Source organism: Erythrolamprus reginae, chromosome 2 (assembly GCF_031021105.1).
Source record: "Erythrolamprus reginae isolate rEryReg1 chromosome 2, rEryReg1.hap1, whole genome shotgun sequence".
NCBI classification, from domain to species: Eukaryota; Metazoa; Chordata; class Lepidosauria; order Squamata; family Dipsadidae; genus Erythrolamprus; species Erythrolamprus reginae.
Genome location: NC_091951.1, coordinates 97,722,986 through 97,744,964, shown reverse-complemented (window position 1 = coordinate 97,744,964; position 21,979 = coordinate 97,722,986). Strand labels below are relative to the sequence as shown.

The window sequence follows — 21,979 nt, the reverse complement described above, 5'->3', positions numbered from 1 at the left end:
AAGCCCAATTTCTATCAATCATGTGTTACTGAACCCATGTAGTCACAATGCTTGGTTTTAACTGGTTTTGAGTTGCTTGCTTATCTGGCTTTGAGAACACAGCATAGTCAAAGTTCATTGTGATTTTTAGGCCACATAGCAAGCATTAAAATATTGGGCTTCGGCCAGCTAATCATAACAAAATACTGTACATATCTATTCAATTCTTAACTCTCCAAACAACTTTACTTTCACACTTACACTTAATTCTCACAATCGATACATCATAGTGTTGCTGTCAATTATTTCGCTGTGTTTGCTAATTGATGGAATTCATTTATGAGGTGGCTAATTGAATTTTAATACTCATGGGGTGCTATGGCAAGAAAATAATTATACTATTAAAGTTTATCCTTAGAATTCACTGACTATATTCAAGTCAAAGATGCAATCCTTGGAAAAGAAAATTTGGCGGCACAAATTTTAGAGGGCTAGATAGGGATTGTTGTTGTATTCCTGGCAGGGAAAATAAAAATTGCAAAGGGTTATTACTTTGTTATCTCTTGAGAAAGATTATTGACTTGAAACTGAAAAAAATAAAGTAATACCTTCCTCAGGACTTGCGAAAGATCTTACATTCTTTTAAAATATTTTTCTCAAAAGAACTTGGTGAAAAAGAAATAATTTTCCTAAAGTCTGTGCCTCTTAGGAGAAAATGGAAACTGTAGTTTCTCCCCTGCTATTTATTTTGTTTTCTCTGAAACATATTCAAACTCAGTGGGTCAAGCTCTAAAGATAGTCTTCTAGGATCCAGAATTATATCTTACTGTGAATACTGTGAATTCCTGCTTCTTGAGTCCAGTGACTATCACACAATTATTTTTTTTAAATATTTTACATAAAAAGGGGGGAAAGAAAAGATTAGAGCAAAAAGTGTGTGTGTGTGTGTGTGTGTGTGTACAGGTGGTCTTCAAGTTACCACCACAATTGAGCCCAAAATTTATGTTGCTAAGTGAAACATTTGAGTTTCCCCATTTTATGACATTTCCTGCCACAGTTAATTGAATCATTTCATTTGTTAACTTAGTAACATGGTTGTTAAGTGAATCTGGCTCCCCCACTGACTTTACTTGTCAGAAGGTTGCAAAAGCTGATACATGACTCCAGAACATTGCAACCGTCATAAATATGAATCAGTTGTGGTTATAAATATGAACCAATGTGGTTATAACTTTGAATGATCATTAAATGAACTGTTGTAAGTTGAGAACTAGCTATGTATGTATGTATGAATGTATGTTTGTATGTATGATTGTATGTGGATTATGTGTACCGTATTTTTTGGAGTATAAGGTGCACCGGAAAATAAGATGCAGGTTTTTGGGAGGAAAATAAGGGAAAAAAATCTGCCTACCAGATATTTATCTGGCTAGCGTCCTTAGTCTGGTCAGCTTCAGCACATTATTTTATCCTCTGATTAGGGTTTTTAAAAAAACCTTATTTGGAGAGAGTAACAATGAAAGAGTTTACAAGCCAGTAAGAGCTGGGAACATCATTAGCACCTCATTAGGGCTGGAAAGAAACATTCGGAACAAGTAGAGCAATGAAAAAAAGCTTGCAAAGACTTAGGGCTTAGGAAACATTCTTCCCACAGAGAAACAATGAAAAAGCCTGCAAGGTAAGAGCTGGGAAGATTGTTAGCACCTAGTTAGGGCTGGAAAAAAAATCTTAGGGGGGAAAAAATCTACATTCAGAGTATAAGATGCACCCACATTTTCCGCCTCTTTTGGGGAAGACAAAGGTGCGTCTTATACTCTAAAAATACGGTATATAGACATATACACACACACTTACATACAGTACCTAACTTTTAAATGCATTATTAAACCGTGACTATACTTAATATTGTTATTCATTCATTCATTCATTCATTCATTCATTCACTCACTTATTCATTCACTCATTTCTATAGCTATTCATCTCAATCAATGATTCTGGGCAGCTTACCATTAAAATAGATATGTATATATTAGAATTAAAACATGAAAACATTTTAAAACAATAGAAAACAATAAAAGCATCCATATATAACAGCTGAAATACTTGGACAGTAAGCAATACAGCCACAAAATGGGGCCCTCGACACATTGGTGAGTCTTTCATTATTCTGATAGACAGTTTGTAAGGAGAAAGCAAATACATACTTGCAATCTAAGACTGTAAATTTGAGTCACTTTGTCTTTCCAAAATGGAAAAGTAATATTTTTCCTACTTCCTGTGTTCAAGAAATCCATAACTTTATGGTTATAAATTCCAGGGTTTGGGTATATAATTCAAATACTGTACATTGACATCTTTAAACTATACTGATGCTATAATGAAATTATGAATTTGTAACAACAAAATAGGACAAAGTTATGTCGTTTTAACATCTGTCTCATCACTCATCCTACATTTCATGATTTTTAAAAATGCATCAGACAGTCTCCTTCCCAATTCTCATGGAGATAAAAAAGGAGAGTAGGTTCAGACTTGTGAGACTCTGTTAATACAGCTGTTCTAACAAAAGTGCTTTTTGGTCTAATATGATTTATAGTTAGCAATTCATCATGAGATTAAGGGTTGAAATTACACCAATGTCCCAATATCTTCCAAATGTGCTTTGCCATTTATGATGTAGGAAATACATAAAACTACAGCTAAAAATGGAGCTAAGCCCTTGCCATGATGTCAGAGGTCACACAATAATTTTCTAATTGTGTTTATAGTGACTTTTGAAAACTTATGGCATTTATTTTATAGACAAATTGAAGTAAAAATTGTATCCAACAATAAAACTGAAGGTCAGGAAAATTTAAAAATCAATTATCACAGGGCAGTTGTTATTTGCATAAAGAAAACTAGAAGTTGTTCTGCTCAAAAAAAAAAAATCTTAGTATCAATTCTTCTCAAAGAAGATATTATACATATTTTTCCTATACATTCAGGATTTTAACTATTTCTATTTATCTGAAAATTTAAAAGGTGATACATTTACATCCACTTGAAAGTCTTCTTTAAATAACTATTCCAGATCAGTATTTCAAAGAATACAAGCAATTAAAAAGCCCTACTACTATACTTCTGGGGAAACAATGGCAATTGAGCCAGCAACCAAGGTGGGGAATAGACATAGACAACAGTGTCCCACCGATTTAATGCTTTGGAAACTTAGGGATCCTCATTTTTGCCCAAGCTGCAGTACAGTGCCTTCCAAAAGATACTGGGTTTATATATTTTTCTTTCTTGGCCCCGTTGCTTATTAACTGCTGTTTGTCTATTAAGAAAGTTCAGAGCAACTAATTTCATATATCAGGTGAGTCCCTTTTAATCCTTGTTAAAAAAAATTATGCAAGTTTAAGGACTTAATTTTGGAATAAACAGCAAAAGGGTGATGGTGGCAAGTGACAAGATGGATTTAAAATAAGATTTTGAAATTAATTACAAGAATCTTTCCTGTGGGAAAATATTTTTGTTTCAAATTTTATTTTTAGTTTTTCCCATGGGAAAATTCTGATGACCAGGACAAAACACAGGGAATTTAAGATCAAAACTATAAAAGCAAAGGAATATAAAGTTGGTTTATTTGATCAAGGTTAAAACATATGTTGTTATTTCAGATAACTCTTGCGGATTTTTGTGACCAAATTTTCAGGACCAAATCATGAAGTTTTAAAGATTTGTTTGTAGACAAAATAGGGAAAGAAGAGATCTTTTGCTTTATTTTTAGACAAAGTAATATTTACTACATTAAAAGTAAAATTAAAGTTATTTGATTAAGGCCTAACAACTGTGTTCAAAAAACCTACATCAAGGCAATAAGATAAGGTTTCTAAAACTAAATAATGGATATGTGCAGTGTTCGGCCAAAGATACTATAAACTTGAGAAGAACAGCAGGCTGAGCAGCATTCATGCTCTTAGTTTCACAACTTAGTTTCACACAAGTGTTCTCTGTCAAAATAGTAATAAATATATGTTAAAAATTAATCATATTTTTCGTACTTTTGCATATTTATTCATAAAAACATTCAGATTTAAAAATTATTTTATCTTATTATTGTTGATTGTTAAATAATAAATTAGGTATAGAAAAGATTGGAAAGTGACCAAAGCCACAGATTAACGGAGAAATGTAGCTGGATTTGATATGAGCTAGTTAGTTACAAAGTACAGCATTAGAGTAAAAGGCCTTAACACTCTGATCTTTAAATATATAAAATGCACAAGTTTGGTTGGCCCAAGGTCCGCTTATTTGTTTATTTAATTCAGTTTAATTTGTGTAACTGTCCATCTCAACAAAGTGACCCTGGATAGCTAACAATAATTAAAAATAACAACACACATATTGCTGGTAGCTGAAATAAACCACATAGCCCTCACAGGCATTGACATCCTGACACACACACCCTCCATGGCCATGAATAAGCCATGTTTTCAAGACCTTATGAAAGACCAACAGGGTGGGGGCCAAGCTAATCTCTGGTGGGTGGATGATGTTCTATAGTCCTCACACACTGTCAAATGTTAGACTCTAGAGCAGTGATGGCAAACCTATGGCACGGGTGCCACAGTTGGCACGCGGAGCCATATCTGCTGGCATGCGAGCTGTTGCCTTATTTCAGTTCCAATGTGCACATGTGTCTTGGCCATCTGATTTTCAGCTCATACAGAGGCTCTGGGAGGGCGTTTTTGGCTTCCAGAGAGCCTCTGGGGTGATGGGGGAGGCGTTTTTACCCACCACCACCCCGGCTCCAGGGAAGCCATTGGAGCCTGGAGAGAGTGAAACATGAGCCTACTGGGCCCACCAGAAGTTGGGATACAGGCCATTTCCAGCCTCCAGAGAGCCTCTGGTGGGTGGGGGAAGCTGTTTTCGCCCTCCCAAGGCATTGAATTATGGGTGTGGGCACTTGCACATGCATGATGACATGCATGCTCTTTGGGCACCCAAGGTAAAAAAGGTTCGCCATCACTGCTCTAGAAGAAAGTAGGACCAAGAGCTCCTCTTCTGGGGGAATAAATCTGACTACAGCTGTTGTTTGCCATCGACTGCTTCCTAGGGTTGAGAGAGAATGACTGGCCAAACATCACCCACTTGGCTTCATGCCTCAGGCAGAACAAATTCATAGTTTCCTGGCTTTTTTTTCTTTCCCCCCCCTGTTTTTTTCCCCTTCTGTGCAGGCACAGAAGCAGAGTTTCTGGTATTGCGCATGTGCTGCCATCTTGTTTTTGGTGGGTTCTTTTGCTGTTTTTGTTGCACGTACAGAAGCCGAGTTTTTAGCAGGGAAAGGGGGAAGCACTGCCCAACTGCTCCCTCCGTAAGCAACCTCAGAAGTTTTCAAGCTCGTCTGGAGAGGCATTTTCTTTAAAGAAAACCCCCAAAAACCCACGAGATCCAGAATAATCTTGCCCCAGAGCAGGAGCAGCCCAAGCCAAACAGAGCTGAGCTGACTGTAGTTGGGCTGACCCCAATCCAAGGAACAGGCAAATAAAAGGGCAGGCAAGACTGCCGGAGGCATAACCAGAGCCACGGGCAATTAACTGGAGCCACAGGCAGCAGATCACCTCACTGCTGGCCTGGGATTCGGTGGTGGAGGTTTTGCTCTCATGATTGTGAGACAAGTAACAATTTCTTGCACTCACATAGTAAATAGGTTTTTCTTTACTATGCAAGGGCCAGGGGTTGCTCCAAGAATCCAAGGGGCAAAACTCCCTCCCCCATCCCCAGAATCCCACGCCTGCAGCTCCCCAACCCTGCTGGCTCATCAGCTTTTCACTCAACTTCCAGGCTGGGCAAAACATTGGGCTCTAAGAGCGCCTCCACTCTCCCAGTTGGGAAATATAGATCAGGGGAAGTAGTGGGTTGCTACCAGTATGCCCTTGAGCTCCGTTCCAGTAGCAGCCGCCGGACTGTGCAATTTGCACGTGACCATTCTGGGGCCGTCTTCACTGGTCCGTCAGGAATTGCCATCTTTTTTTCCTAAATTTTGGGGGCTTTTTTACTTCCTGCACATGCGCAGAAGCAAAATCTCGCAAGGGGACACTCACCTGCGTGAGATTTCAACAATTGGCAGAAAAATTGGCGAAAAATTGGCAAAATTGCACATGCATGAGCACCCCCTCGTGAGATTTTGGTGCGTTTTTGCTTCCTGCGCATGCACAGAAGAAAAACCACAGGAGGGATGTGCACGCACAGGCGCATAGGTTGCCCAAATCAGCAGGATGTGTGTGCATCACACTGCTATGCGGGAAAGTGGAAGCCGACACTAATCAGGGTGCCCTGAGGTGTTTTTCCCCTGCCTCGGCATGGGAAGAGATGAAAAGGCACAGGCAGACCAAGAAAGAAGTCCCTGGCAATTGTTGGAAGCTTTGGGGAGGCTCTCCAGAAGACGCCTGGAATGCATGCACCCCAAGAGTGGAGTCTTCCTGCAATGCAGATTCACTGTCCGGCTGGATGCCAGCCCCCCGCTTCCCCACCATTTAAGTTGTCTGTACCTGGGGTTGGGCAGCCCAGCCACGGTCGGTTCGGCTCTTGGTGGGTGAAGAATCTGTGGCCGAATCAAGCTTCCCCAGGGAGGGAAGTAGAGAGCAGCTGCCTGGGAGGACCTGGCCACCCTCCCTCACTCTCTGACCATCAGGTGGCTGGGCTTGCTAGAGGATTAGGCACCATGAAATGTTCCCGTGTTGCTGGGTTGACTTCAGACCTCACAAGGCAGTGGAAGCTGCAACAATATGAGCTCCCTTTGGAGTGGGCTGCAAACAGAACGAAGCAGGCGTGGCACACCCAGAGCTGCCGCTTCTTTGCAACAGCCGAAGATGGAAGAGATGCCTCTTCCGTCCTCGGCTGTTGGAATAAGCGGCAACTTTGGCCGCCGCCATTCCTATTTCATTCTCTGGTCCCTCTCCTTCCCTTGCTCGGCTGCTACTGCTGGGGTGCTGCCAGGCCAAGCGCATGTGTGTGTACGCATATGTGTATGTGTGTGTAGAGAGGGTGTTTGTTTGTTTGTTTGTTTGTTTGTTTGTTCGTTCATTCATTCATTCATTTATTGGATTTGTATGCCGCCCCTCTCCGTAGACTCGGGGCGGCTAACAACAATGATAAAAACAACATGTAACCATCCAATCCAATACTAAAATAACTAAAAAAAACCCTTATTATAAAACCCAAACATACATACAGACATACCATGCGTAAATTGTAAAGGCCTAGGGGGAAAGAATATCTCAGTTCCCCCATGCCTGACGGCAGAGGTGGGTTTTAAGAAGCTTACGAAAGGCAAGGAGGGTGGGGGCAATTCTAATCTCTGGGGGGAGTTGGTTCCAAAGGGCCGGGGCCGCCACAGAGAAGGCTCTTCTCCTGGGTCCCGCCAAACGACATTGTTTAGTTCATGGGACCCTGAGAAGGCCCACTCTGTGGGACCTAACTGGTCGCTGGGATTTGTGCAGCAGAAGGCGGTCTCTGAAATAATCTGGTCCGGTGCCATGAAGGGCTTTATAGGTCATAACCAACACTTTGAATTGTGACCGGAAACTGATTGGCAACCAATGCAGACTGCGGAGTGTTGGTGTAACATGGGCATATTTGGGGATTGTTCGGCACTGAGGTAGAAGCAATTGCAGTGGCGGGGAAAGCAAGACTTCTTTGCCAGCCTCCCAGCTGGCAAACAGCAATTTTCACCATGGCTAATTGGTGGGGGGGAGGAGCATGGGCCTGAGGTGGGGAGTGGCTTGCTCAGGCGGCTGCTGCAACAGCTTCAGGAGGAGCAATCCTTCCCCACTGCTGAAGCCGCAGCACATGGCTCCTGCTGGCACTGAGGTAGAAACAGCCACAGCGGTGGGGAAAGGGAGGCTTCTTTGCCAGCCCCCCCAGCTGGCCAAACATTAATATTCGATGGTTCTTTGGGCGTGGCCAGATGGGAGGCATGTAGTTGTGTGTGAGAATGATGTCAAGGGATGCCTACTCAGTCACATGACCATCAAACCACAGCCACAAAATAACCCACGCCCCCAGAATCGGTAGTAAAAAAAATTTAGAACCTAATCCCTCCTCTAAAATACGCCTCTTATACACAAGTTGGTGTGTTTCTACACTGGCTTGCTATTGATTTCTTGACTGTCCATTGATGTTTCCTCTGCCCTTTAGCCTGACTTGCTATTGCCTCTATAACACAACTCCTGAACTGTTGCTTAGCTATGCTGGGTATTTGCTGGCATCAAGCCCTCAGAAGAGGACATTCCCAAACTAAAGCCAGAGCGAAAGGAATAAGAGCAAAGAATATGCAATCCCAAGGCAAAAATAAAACAAAATTTGTTTGCTCAATGCCAAAAACATTTTTAGCAATAAATCCAGAACATATGCTGGAAAAATACCTAAAGCTATAGGTAGTAGGCAACTATACTTGTGATCAGATCAAGGATAGACAACCAACCAACCAACCAACCAACCAGTTTCATATAACCCCTGTAATAATCTTCTGATATTCCATTATTCTTATTATACTACTAAGCTTCACGGTAAATATTATATCTTGCTTTTCTTTACTACCACCACCACCACCGCCACCATGATAATAATTTCTCATCATTTTTTTCACCACTTAAAATGTGCCTCCAATGAACAATTTAATCTAGAGAAGGAAAGTTTTTCAAAAACATCTGTTCATCCCTGACCTAAAGTTTCCAGCTTTCCAGTATACACCAGCTTCATTTTTCCTAAAACAAAGTGATGCAAGGTCTGGTTCTTAAGAAAAGTAGCAAGTGTTCCTCATCTGGCAGGAAACATAACAGCGTTTCAAAGTAACAAAGTATTTTAGAACAGCAAAGAACCCTCTTTTCATAACAAGTATTTAAAAACCATAGTTTATCCCGTTCACTTTTCTTTTACTCTTTCCTCAAACATACATCAATGGTTCCCCCCCCTTCATACAAGAAATAATTCCTTCCGATGATTAATTTGATTTTTTAGAATTTCAACCTGATGATCTTTTCCTGCTCTCAATTTCAGTGAAGAACAGAACCGCTGGCTTTTGCATATGGAGATTTTTAGATATGAACCAACACCTCTTGGTCCTTAAGTAAGCTAACTCCTTTAAATATTCCTCATAGGGCTTGGTTTCCAGATACAGGGACACCTCAGTACTTGTCATTAATTGGTCCCAGGAGGCTCAATAAGTACCAAAAATTACAAGGACAGAAGGAAAAGGGGAGACATGATCAAAACATTTAAATATGTTAAAGGGTCAAATAAGGTTCAGGAGGGAAGTGTTTTTAATAGGAAAGTGAACACAAGAACAAGGGGACACAATCTGAAGTTAGTTGGGGGAAAGATCAAAAGCAACGTGAGAAAATATTATTTCACTGAAAGACTAGTAGATCCTAGGAACAAACTTCCAGCAGACGTGGTTGGTAAATCCACAGTAACTGAATTTAAACATTCCTGGGATAAACATATATCCATCCTAAGATAAAAATACAGGAAATAGTATAAGGGCAGACTAGATGGACCATGAGGTCCTTTTCTGCCGTCAGTCTTCTATGTTTCTATGTTTCTAACAAAATTTTCTCATAAGGAATAATATATTAGTCACGAGGCAACTGATACTGGCAAGGTCTAGCTTGCATGTCGCGTCCCAACAAGCAAGTACTGGGACAAAGTTTTTGTATCAAAATGCATTGAGTACCAAATTCGATGATTTGAAAGCAGTTGAGCACTGAGGTACCGCTGTACTTTTTATCCTGATAGATGTTCTGGAGTACATTCTGTTCTGTTTGTACGTACTCCAGCTTATCTGCCGTATGTCCTTTGAAAGCACAGAGTGCAAAACCAGATGAAGCACCACCCCAAGTGCAGTGCATCCAGCACAGAATATAGTGGAGATGTTAACATTTCTTAGAATCACAAGGCAATTATTTTTTTAATGCAGTTCAAGAATACATGGATCTTTACAGTCACTGCATCATGTTTGCCAATGGGGTGAGGTATCATCAGTACGCAGAGGATACCCAGCTTTACATCTCCACCCCATGTCCAGTCAATGAAGCAGTGGAAATGATGTGCCGGTGTCTGGAGGCTGTTAGGGTCTGGATGGGTGTCAACAGACTCAAACTCAACCCTGATAAGACGGAGTGGCTGTGGGTTTTGCCTCCCAAGGACAACTCCATCTGTCCGTCCATTACCCTGGGGGGGGGATTATTGACCCCCTCAGAGAGGGTCTGCAACTTGGGCGTCCTCCTCGATCCACAGCTCACATTAGAGAAACATCTTTCATCTGTGGCGAGGGGGGCGTTTTCCCAGGTTCGCCTGGTGCACCAGTTGCGGCCCTATCTGGACCGGGACTCACTGCTCACAGTCACTCATGCCCTCATCACCTCGAGGTTCGACTACTGTAACGCTCTCTACATGGGGCTACCTTTGAAGAGTGTTCGGAAACTTCAGATCGTGCAGAATGCAGCTGCGAGAGCAGTCATGGGCTTTCCTAAGTATGCCCATGTTACACCAACACTCCGCAGTCTGCATTGGTTGCCAATCAGTTTCCGGTCACAATTCAAAGAGTTGGTTATGACTATAAAGCCCTTCATGGCACTGGACCAGGATATCTGCAAGACCGCCTCCTGCCGCACAAATCCCAGCGGCCGGTTAGGTCCCACAGAGTTGGTCTTCTCCGGGTCCCGTCGACTAAACAATGTCGTCTGGCGGGACCCAGGGGAAGAGCCTTCTCTGTGGCGGCTCCGACCCTCTGGAATCAATTCCCCCCAGAGATTAGGACTGCCCCCACCCTCCTTGCCTTTCGTGAACTCCTTAAAACCCACCTCTGTCGTCAGGCTTGGGGGAACTGAGACATCTCCCCCCCTTGCCTATGTAACTTTGTGCATGATATGACTGTGTGTATGTATTTTATCTATTTGTGTTTTTTTTTTTTTTTGTAATGTAAAACTGTTATTTTAGATTTTAATTATTAGATTTGTTACCATGTATTGTTTTTATCACTGTTGTGAGCCGCCCCGAGTCTACGGAGAGGGGTGGCATACAAATCTAATAAAAAACATAAAAAAACAAAAACAAAACGTACTTCTAGATTCTTCACACACATTTTTTTCCTATACACATGTAGGCCTTTATACATCTCATAAGTGACCCTTATTCTATTGGATGCATCCCAAAATTCAAGTCATAATGAATACAGATATTGCCTTTGAAGGTACTTGCCCATCCCCAATGTAATATCAGTAGCAAGCCAGATAACCATCCATTTGATTTCATTCCCTATTTTATTAAAAGAGATGAACAACACTGGGCTGAGCACAGAGCCTCAAATTGAAATTTCTCTCTCGGACAATGCAGGCGCCTTTGAAGTGCGACTGTTTTACTAGCTGCAAGCCTAGCAAGTTGCAGTACTTTGCAGCCACAATTTTTCCATCTTCCTCCCATGACAGACCTTGTCAAACACTTTACTGCATTCAAGGCACTCAGCATCCACAGCAGTCCCTTGAATGCTTGGTCTCTCAAGCCAGTCCCAATGTCATTAAAAGAGATAAGGTTAGCTTGATACAATTTGTTCTCGTCACACTCACACTGCTTTGGTAATAGCAGTATTCTTTTCTAAGTGTTTATGTCTTGTTGCTTGATAGTCTATTTTTGTACCTTGCCCAACAGAGATATTAAATTAAGTAGACAGTAGATACCCAGGTATTTTGTCTTCATTTTTTAATAATGGGACTAGGTTCGTTCTTCATCCATTTGTGCTCTAGGTACAAGCACTGATATGCCAAACTGACTCAATGAAGTAGGCGGAAAAGAAATGCCCTGATGTAATTTCCAAGCTGAGTTTCAAAGTTCAGTATTATCTTAGGAAAAATTACTCCAGTTTTGAGTTGAAAGGCTTCACCAGAGTCTGCTCTGCTCTCAGCAGCAAACATTTATTTAAATCAATTTACATAATTGCTCATCCCCCTCAGTAATTTATTAAAGAACTCCTACCTACACAAGGATTTCTTTTTACTTCCAAAGGTTCAATAGCAGCAATAAGAAAATATAGGTAGTCCTTGACTTACAACAGTTCGTTTAGTGACCATTCAAAGTTACAACAAAAGGGTCATGCAAAAATCCTTTTGCAACTTCCTGTCAAACAAAGTCAATGGAGAAACCAGATTCACTTAAATAACTATGTTAGTTTAAGAACCACAATGATTCACTTTAACAACTGTGGCAAGAAAGCCCATAAAATGGGGCAAAACTCTCTTAATCAACGTCTCACTTAGCAGCAGAAATGTTGGCCTCAATTGTGGTTATAACTGAGGACTACCCCTATCACCATATCTGACCATATCTTTTGTGGGCAGGCAGACTGTAACAGCAAATGGAACTTTGTGTGGACAAACAATGACATTAGTTCCATTCTGGTCTCACAACAAGACCGCCTTCTGCCGCACGAATCCGAGACCACCTTCTGCCGCACGAATCCCAGCGACCGATTAGGTCCCACAGAGTGGGCCTCCTCCGGGTCCCGTCAACTAAACAATGTCGGTTGGCGGGCCCCAGGGGGAGAGCCTTCTCTGTGGCGGCACCGACTCTCTGGAACCAACTCCCCCCGGAGATCAGAACTGCCCCTACTCTTCCTGCCTTCCGCAAACTCCTCAAAACCCACCTTTGCCGTCAGGCATGGGGAAACTAAACATCTCCCCCTGGGCACATTTAATTTATACATGGTATGCTTGTGTGTGTGTCTGTTAGTATATGGGGTTTTTTAAATCTTTAAATATTTTAATTAATTGGATTATTTATGATTTGTTTTACACTTGTTGTGAGCCGCCCCGAGTCTTCGGAGAGGGGCGGCATACAAATCCAAATAATAAAATAAATTAAATAAATAAATTTCCTGCCAGGTTCAGAATTCTTTAACTGTACATATGAGTTGCACCAAAGTCTGGAAGATAGGAAGTTGGAGTCCAGCAAAAAATGAAGTCTGCTCTCCCCTAATTTATACTTTCTTTCACCACAGGAGGGCACATTTCTCCTATACCCCAGTAGGAATATGCAAGCTTGCTCTATTGTAGGACTAATTCTATACAGTATACTATTATGTACTCCAAAACCTTTAAATAATATTAAAACACAAGACAAATAAAAACATTATTTTCATGAAATGTTATAATTCATTTCATTTTCCTCTTTTGGCATAAACGTACTCTGCAATAAAGAATTGATGTGAGAACAAAATAAAATCTAGAAAATATATGAATTGCATGAAATGGAATATTATTGTTTGAAATCCTTCACTCTGGAGCTCCTCCATCTGCTTCATCCCCAATCCTATGAATAATGTCAATAGTTCTGCAACAATATTCCTTGCAGTTTTAGCACCAATAGCTGAACTTCAGACAAAATTCTGGAGTTCAAGGGATTTTTTTTAAAAAAAAAAGCCTTCCATTTTTTAAGTAGAACTACGTCAATAAAAAAGCCATTTTTTAATATGAACTGAAAGTTTAATGACACTCCCTTAGGAATGCACCATGGCCTCTCTCAGAAAACAAAACACAGCAATCAAAAATTGAAATCACTGCCAAGTCTGGAGCTTCTAAATTGCGTACACATTATATTAATGGGTCAGCATAACACCACTTTACATTTTTACTAAGAGAAAAAAAAAAGCAGATAAATTCCCATCCTCGTCCTCCCCCCCCCCCCTTTTAAGAGTAGATGGTTTGTACATGTATTTTGATGGAATCAAAATTGAGAGTCCACTTTTTGGTATTGCTTCACAAGAGGAAATAATTATGCTTCACACAAGGATATAAATCAGATTGCTATTGGCTATGGCAGTGTTTCCCAACCTTGGCAACTTGAAGATATCTGGACTTCAACTCCCAGAATTCCCCAGCCAGCAAATGCTGGCTGGGGAATTCTGGGAGTTGAAGTCCAGATATCTTCAAGCTGTCAAGGTTGGGAAACACTGGGCTATGGGAACCAGACTCTATGCCTTGTGAGTAAACTGCAATTTCTAATCTTGGCTATAAATGTGACTAGAACTAACTGCAAGCTCCGTAGCCCTGGAACTGGAACTTCCCAACATTCCTAATAATTCCCATGAAAGTAAACAGTGACTCGTCCTATTATCGGCTGTGACTTGGATAGACTCTCAATGGAAGATTTGGGGTCCCTGAAATCTTTTTGCAGGCATATAGAAGCAATAATCCCATGCTTTGTTGTTGTCATGTCGGGGAGAAGTTGCAGTTGTCAGTCTGCCAAGTCAAGGCATGACACCAATCTTCAAATGTCCTTCTCAAAGTGAATGGTAGGAACAAGTTCCAAAATAGCACTCCACGTTGGGGCCAATATTTTATTTAGTCCAGCATCCTGCTCCTCACTGTGCTCATCCAAATGCCAGTAGAAATCCATAAGGTGGATATGAAAGTGAGAATCATACTATGTTAAGTGGAGGCCTCACACTTCTGCATTGCACAAACAGCTGGACCCATTTATTTATTATTTATTTATTTATTAGATTTGTATGCCACCCCTCTCCGAAGACTCGGGGCGGCTAACAACAATAAAAAAGACAATGTAACAAATCTAATATTAAAAAATAATCTTAAAAAACCCAATTTAAGAGACCAATCATACAAACAAGCATACCATGTATAAATTCTATAAGCCTAGGGGGAAGGGAAAATTTCAGTTCCCCATGACGACAGAGGTGGGTTTTAAGGAGCTTGCGAAAGGCAACGAGGGTGGGGGCAACTCTGATATCTGGGGGGAGCTGGTTCCAGAGCGTCGGGGCCGCCACAGAGCAGGCTCTTCTCCTGGGTCCCACCAAATGACATTGTTTAGTCGACGGGACCCGGAGAAGGCCAACTCTGTGGGACCTAACCGGTCGCTGGGATTCGTGCGGCAGAAGGCGGTCCCGGAGATATTCTGGTCCGATGCCATGAAGGGCTTTATAGGTCATAACCAACACTTTGAATTGTGACCGGAAATTGATCGGCAACCAATGCAGACTGCGGATCACCATTCCATTGTCTCCTTCCATGACGGCTCCAGAAAGTGCCCTTCAACAGATGAGATTGTCACAGCCTACCATGCCACCCCCTGATAATAATCCCAGTTGGGCTTTTGAGTGCATGGCAATGAAGCCAAGCACTTATTTCAGGGTTCAAAAAAATATAAGATACGGACTTATTTTGGGGAAACACGGTACTGTATTTGCTTCCATTTCAGCTCCTCCTACCTCCCCCTGCACATTTGGCCAAGGGAGCTTCTGGTTCATTGAGAGGCCTGAGAGAGAGGCCCACACGCGGAGGCATCATGTTGTGAAGGGCCAGCAGCTGCCTGAACTCTTTGTCAAAAGTGAGAGAAACAAAACAGCAAACGTTGGCACAGATGGGAAGGATAGGCAGTGGCAGTGGAGTGCAGGGCAGCAAAAGAGTGGAGATAGGGGGGAAATAGGTGAGGGTTGAAACATACTCAAGGTTGACTCAGCCTTCCATCCTTCCGAGGTGGGTAAAATGAGGACCCGGACTGTGGGGGCAATATGCCAGCTGTGTTAAAAAGTGCTATTGCTAACATGTTGTAAGCTGCCCTGAGTCTAAGGAGAAGGGCGGCATAAAAAATTGAATGAATGAATGAATGAATGAATGAATGAATGAATGAATAAACAAACAAACAAACAAACAAACAAACAAACAAACAAAATAAAATAGGCAGGCAGAGGATGTCAAACACCTAAATTTTGATCACCCGATTACTGGGGCACTGCATCAGTCATAACTTTGAGGACTGATCATTCAGCACCACTGTAGCTTCAAATGGTTGCTGAACAAATGATCATCTAGCAAAAACTTTCTGTAATTCAGTGTATACGAATATGATCTTAACAAATGCTGAACAGTCGGGTTTTTGGAGTTCCTATAAGGTAAAAGATATGCAGAGGTATTCTAAAAATATTTTTAGCAATAGCTAACTTACTTCAATACAGAGAAATGCTAAATTTAGTTTATTCCTTTAAATTAAACAATAAACACTACTTAAATAAAAAATCCATATGTTGATCCAAATCTCCCCACATTCCACTAAGTTATGTTGCTAAAGTAAACAGGATTTTCAAATCAAGAAGTCAGGAGAAGATTTGATACAATAAAATTGGCAATATTAGCAGGATTTTTTTTGTATAACAGGAACGTATACCTGTTTCTTAAGGAACATCCAAACAACTTACCAGTTCCTGACCGTCCCTCCCAATTTTTTTATTTAAGACCCAACCTTGAACACTATATTTTATTCTTACAGTTGCTGCTGTAAGAAGAATTCAGGGGGGGAAATGAAAATGCTCCAAGAACTATGATGGTGATTAGAGGACTAGAAATAGTCAGATAAAAAAAAAGATTTATAAAATCTGAATTATTTTTACATCAACAATGCCTAAATAAGATACAATATTCAAGGCTGGGTCAAACTAAAGCAGAATGAAATGGAGCACTTACTTCTCTGATTTGTAAACCATTTCTTTTCACAATTGCAGTCATATATACTTTTTTGCAGTCATATAATATTTCAATTTACAACTAGTAAATGAGAAAAAAAAATCTAGAAAAATGGCATAAAATAGGATTCAATATGAATTTTGCACTTACTATATTTTTCAGAGTATATGACGTACCTTTTTCCTCCCTAAAAGAGGTTGATAATTTGGGTGGTCTTATACTCTGAATATAGCTTTTTTTCAAGTCCTAACTAGCTAACGATGTTCCCAACTCTTACTGGCTTGCAAGCTCTTTCATTTTTGCTCTCTGTGAAGAAGGTTTTCCAAGCCCTAAATCTTTGCAGGATTTTTCCCCTCATTGGTCTAACTGGCTCCAAATTTTTCTTTCCAGTCCTAATCAGGTGCTAACAATGTTCCCAACTCTTACCAGCTTACAAGCTCTTTCATTGTTACTCTCTGCAACAAATGTTTTCCAAGCTCTAAGTAAGTGATGGCAAACCTTTTTTTCCTCGGGTGCCGAAAGAGCGTGTGCGCGCACTGTCATGACTGCACAAGTGCCCACACCCATAATTCAATGCCTAGGGAGGGTGGAAACAGCTTTCCCTGCCCCGGGAGGCCTTCTGGAGGCCAGAAACGGCCTGTTTCCCAACTTCTGGTGAGCCCAGTAGGCTTGTATTTCACCCTTCTCTGGCTCCAAAGGCTTCCCTGGAGCTGGGGGAGGGTACAAACGCCCTCCCCATAACACACAGTCTCTCTGGAACCCAAAAATGCCCTCCCAGAGCATATGTAGAAGCCAAAAATCAGCTGGCCGGCACACACATGAACGCTGGAGCTGAGCTAGGGCAATGGCTCGTGTACCAGCTGAAATGGCTCCGTGTGCCACCAGTGGCATCCGTGCCATAGGTTTGCCATCCCTGCCCTAAGTCTTTGCAGAGTTTTTTTTCCATTGCTCTATTTGCTCCTAATGTTTCTTTCCAGGTGCTAATGATGTTCCCAGCTCTTACTGGCTTGCAAGCTCTTTCATTCTTACTCTCTCCAAATAAAGTTTTTCTAAAGCCCTAACCAGGGGATAAAATAATGTGCTGAAGCTGACCAGACTAAGGACGCTAGCCAGATGAATATCTGGTAAGCGGATTCTTTTCTCTATTTTCCTCCCTAAAAACTAAGGTGGTCTTATACTCCGGTGCATCTTATTTTACTGAAAGAGTAGTAGATGTTGGAACAAACTTCCAGCAGACATGGTTGGTAAATTCACAGTAACTGAATTTAAACATACCTGAGATAAACATATATACATCCTAAGATAAAATACAGGAAATAGTATAAGGGCAGACTAGCTGGACCATGAGGTCTTTTTCTGCGGTCAATCTTCTATGTTTCTATGTTTTTAAAATACAGTAAATACTCTTTCAACATTATTATTTGAACTAATTTCTGAATGCAATCAAGACATAATTTTAAAAATCTCTTGAATAAAAAGCAGTATCCCCGATAAAAAGTAATTAAAATTTCCAACATTATTGTAAGGAATCAAGGAAAAACAAAGAAAAAGAGGTATCCGCCACTGCATCCCAGCATTCACAGAATGCCTTCCAACTGGGCTAAATGGAAAAATTAGCTCTTAACTTTTCTGTAACTCAGGAAGGAAGGAGTGGGTTGGGTTTCCAAAGCATAGAAAGCTATTGAAAATATCCATTTCAAGATGTATTCACAAATTGATGTGATCTGAGCTGAACTGTATAATATAAACAGTCTAATGGAGGAATAATATAATAATTCAAGCAATCTCTTCAAAACACATTTTTCAAGCAAAGAAAAAAAGTTCTGCAGACTGTAAAGTCATATTGCAATTCAAAACTAAGATTCAGTTTTCATCCAATTTCTTCTATAGGCTTAAGCAAATGATAAATATCTTTATTTTTCAGAAGATACAAATTTATAATAGTAGTTATGAATAAACCTCACATAATATTAAACTTTGAGTTCAATCACAAATAAGTCAAAAATACTAAGAATGCTTCAAATACTCTACAAAATATGGTAAGAGTATTATAGGGTTTATTCAGCATGAGCCTAGAATTATTTTTGCTCTCCCAAAGCAAAAAATATTCAATTTCCTCTAATCCACCATAATGAAGCACTGTTTTTGTACAATTTACAATTTTATCCATTACTGGAAGCTCATAATTAAATTGAGAAAACCTAATCTTTTCTGCCATCTGTCTTGTGACAACTATTTTTTCAATGCCGCATACATAAACATAAACTGATGTCCATCTTAGGTTATCACATGGCTCCTGCACCTCTCTAATCACACTAAGCTGCGTGATTTCCCAGGAATGTGTGATATACAAGTATGACAGATAAATAAATGAGTCATTATTGAAATAGGGTACTAAGCAATACCTTCGTCATTTAACTGCCTTCAACACATTTTCAGTTTGTAGTATGCATTCCTCAAACATACTAAAGTGAAAATGTAAACAGTGGCTCAACAGTTTTAATTGATTTCTTAGTGAAATTAAGAAATAAAGGACTCATAGTAGTTTCTTCTGGTTTTGCTGTGTAACCAAACATGCTATTACTAATTAGGTTTCTTTCATACAAAGAAATAGAAAATTTTAGCAGCAAAATACCCAGCACTGCAAGAAAACAATTGCTACTGGAGCCAAATTTCAGGCTTGTTTTCTCCCTTCATTTATGTTGATTAGATCCCAAATACAGAGATAAGGGGGGAGATACCCAGTTTTATATACATACATATATGAAGTGTGTATGAGAGAGGGGGGGAGGGGGAGGGGGGGGAGGGAGAGAGAGCATAATACAAAATATTTTTTAAAAGCGTACCTGGTGTCATCTGCCTTTATTTGCATATGATTGATCTAAATGTCTCTGTTATACTATGCTTGAAATGAAAATCTCTATTTTTATATAACAAGGTGCTTGGCAAAATTAGCCCTAGGGGTATTCACTGCTTTGACCACAGGAGAGGGATATAAATAGACTGATTTGTGCCTATCTGGAAAGCACTGGTGAGGAAACAGAGGGTCGGAAATAATTTAGAGACAGACTGAGTGCCCAGTCACATTGGGCTTAGCTGTTGGTTGCTATCTGCAGAGCTACAGGAAACAGGAAAACATGAAATTAAAGTTTCTCATGGATTTCACTTCAGGCATTCTAAAAAGGAACAACTCCCAAATATGCCAAGTAACAACTTTGAAGAACTTATAACTCTTATAACTGTTTATTATGAGTGGATTTCATATCTGTTTGTGTTCTTTAAGAGTTCCCCTTATATAATTTTGCATCATTTTTTAAAATAAAATAAAAATAAATAAATGAATGAATGAATGAATGAATGAATAAATAAATAAAAATAAAATAAAATAATCACAACTCCATGCTGGCCAGAGCTACAAAATAGAAGTAAAAAATGAACTAATTATTACATAGATAACATTTATAGGATTATTATACAGTTTAAAATATGTATATTAACAGCATAATTAAGTCAACTCAATTTCACAATTAACTATTAGCAAGCATGAACAGTTTTGTATTTAACAGCTGTATGAAAACCATTCATATTTATCTTTGTTGTTGCTTTGATAAAATTTCCCTGATCAAATGTTTGGAATCACTGAGATAATCATACAAGCCAAGATCAGAACAAGGTTTATTTGCACCCATCCATGCTGGAATTAATCCTGGAAATCTTTACAGATTCCTGTCAGCCCTCTCAATTAAACTAGACAGGAAATATGACTCTACTCTCCCACAACCATTTTTAACTGTTGTTTAACCAGGAAAACCATGTCTTTCTTCATTTCTTTCCTCTGATAAGCCATTGAGGGCTCCCCCATCTCTTGTGTGATTGTTTTCTAAGAAGCATCCCTCCCTCTCACCATTCGAGACAGAGGTGGGCTCTAGCCAGAACGCTAAATTGGGCTCACCATGGTGACTTGTGAGTGTTTCCGGGGCCAGCGTGATTTTGCTTCTGCACCTGTGGAGATAGCAAAATCGCACACGGAACCACAGGTTTCAGCCTTCCTTCCGAGGTGGGTAAAATGAGGACCCAGACTGTGGGGGCAATATGCTGGCTCTGTTAAAAAGTGCTATTGCTAACATGTTGTAAGCCGCCCTGAATCTAAGCAGAAGGGTGGCATAAAAATCGAATGAATGAATGAATGAATGAATGAATGAATGAATGAATGAATGAACGAATAAATGTGTCAGGAGAACAATTAAGACATCTGAGAAAATAAATGAACTTCCACGTCTTATTTCTTTAGCATAGAGTCATATTTATTAACAGAGCCAAATTAGATTCAACATGTTTCACCGGACAATCAATTCCAACTTAAGGTCCCTTAAGATTACATCCAGGTCAAAAAGCTCATCTACCATCCCCACACCCACAAGGACAATCATGTGGACAAATCCAATGCAGAGATTTCTAATTCCTTCCTGTGTTCAGTTACTTTAGATTTTGCGTGAAAGAATGTGTGCTGCGTGGCAATTTCTCTCACTTTAAAAACGAACAGCCTTTGAATTCACATTTTTACCTTGGGCCTGACAGAATGAATGAATGGATGAATGGATGGATGGGTGGATGGATGGATGGATAAACCAATCAATCAATCAATCTCCACAGGTGCAGAAGCAAAATCGCGCTGGCCCGGCAAACACTCACAAGCTGCAGCAGAGAGCCTAATTTAGCGTTCCGGCTAGCAGCCCACCCTTGATTCAAGATAATTCTTATATTTCATGACAATTCCATTTAAATTTTGAAAAAGACATTCAAGAGAAGCTAGAAACCAGGAGATAAGACTCTGAATTGGCTTAACATAATAAAGCAAAATAATGAAGCAGGGGAGAAAAACTTGCAGATGGAGTACATGGGCAAAGGGTTCATCCACATTAATGCATTATCAGACAAATTGGGTCTTTTTGAAAGATAAAAGTTGAAAATACATTTTTAATTCTGTAGAGAAATGGTTAATATGAAAAGTGCTAAGGGACAACTCATGCAGCAACTGTATTTTTTAATTTGAAAACAGAACATAACACTGATGACAGGGGTGTTGTTTTCAACATTTTCACTTTACCCAATTAGATGACACGAGAAGCTATATAGGAACACTCATCCAATATTACAAATAAACATCTACAGATGAACTGAGGCAATTCTGAGGGGATCTTGGTCTCCTCACTTCTATGGTTCCCTTACTGGATCGTTCTCAGTTCTTTTCACTTACATTCTAATTTACTCACTATATCAAGGTGTCACTTTGATCTCTCTCCCCACTCCTAACCCTTTTATCAATCAGCATCATGAAGTCTGTTTCTTTCCCCTCTCCTTCTCTTGCAGATGGCAGGGCTGCTCTTAAGCACAGTGCTGGCCAAAATTCCAAATGTGCCTTCCAGAAATAAAGGTTGGACCTCACTAATCTAATGTATATGTTGCTACAAACACAAAAATGCCCA

At 40.2% G+C, this 21,979-nt stretch overlaps 1 protein-coding gene across 3 annotated transcripts in view; it reads right to left on the bottom strand.

Moving 5' to 3' along the window:
- RNF123 (ring finger protein 123) overlaps positions 1-21,979 on the bottom strand; it is a 127,736-nt gene that overhangs the window by 32,663 nt on the left and 73,094 nt on the right. The window lies entirely within an intron of this gene.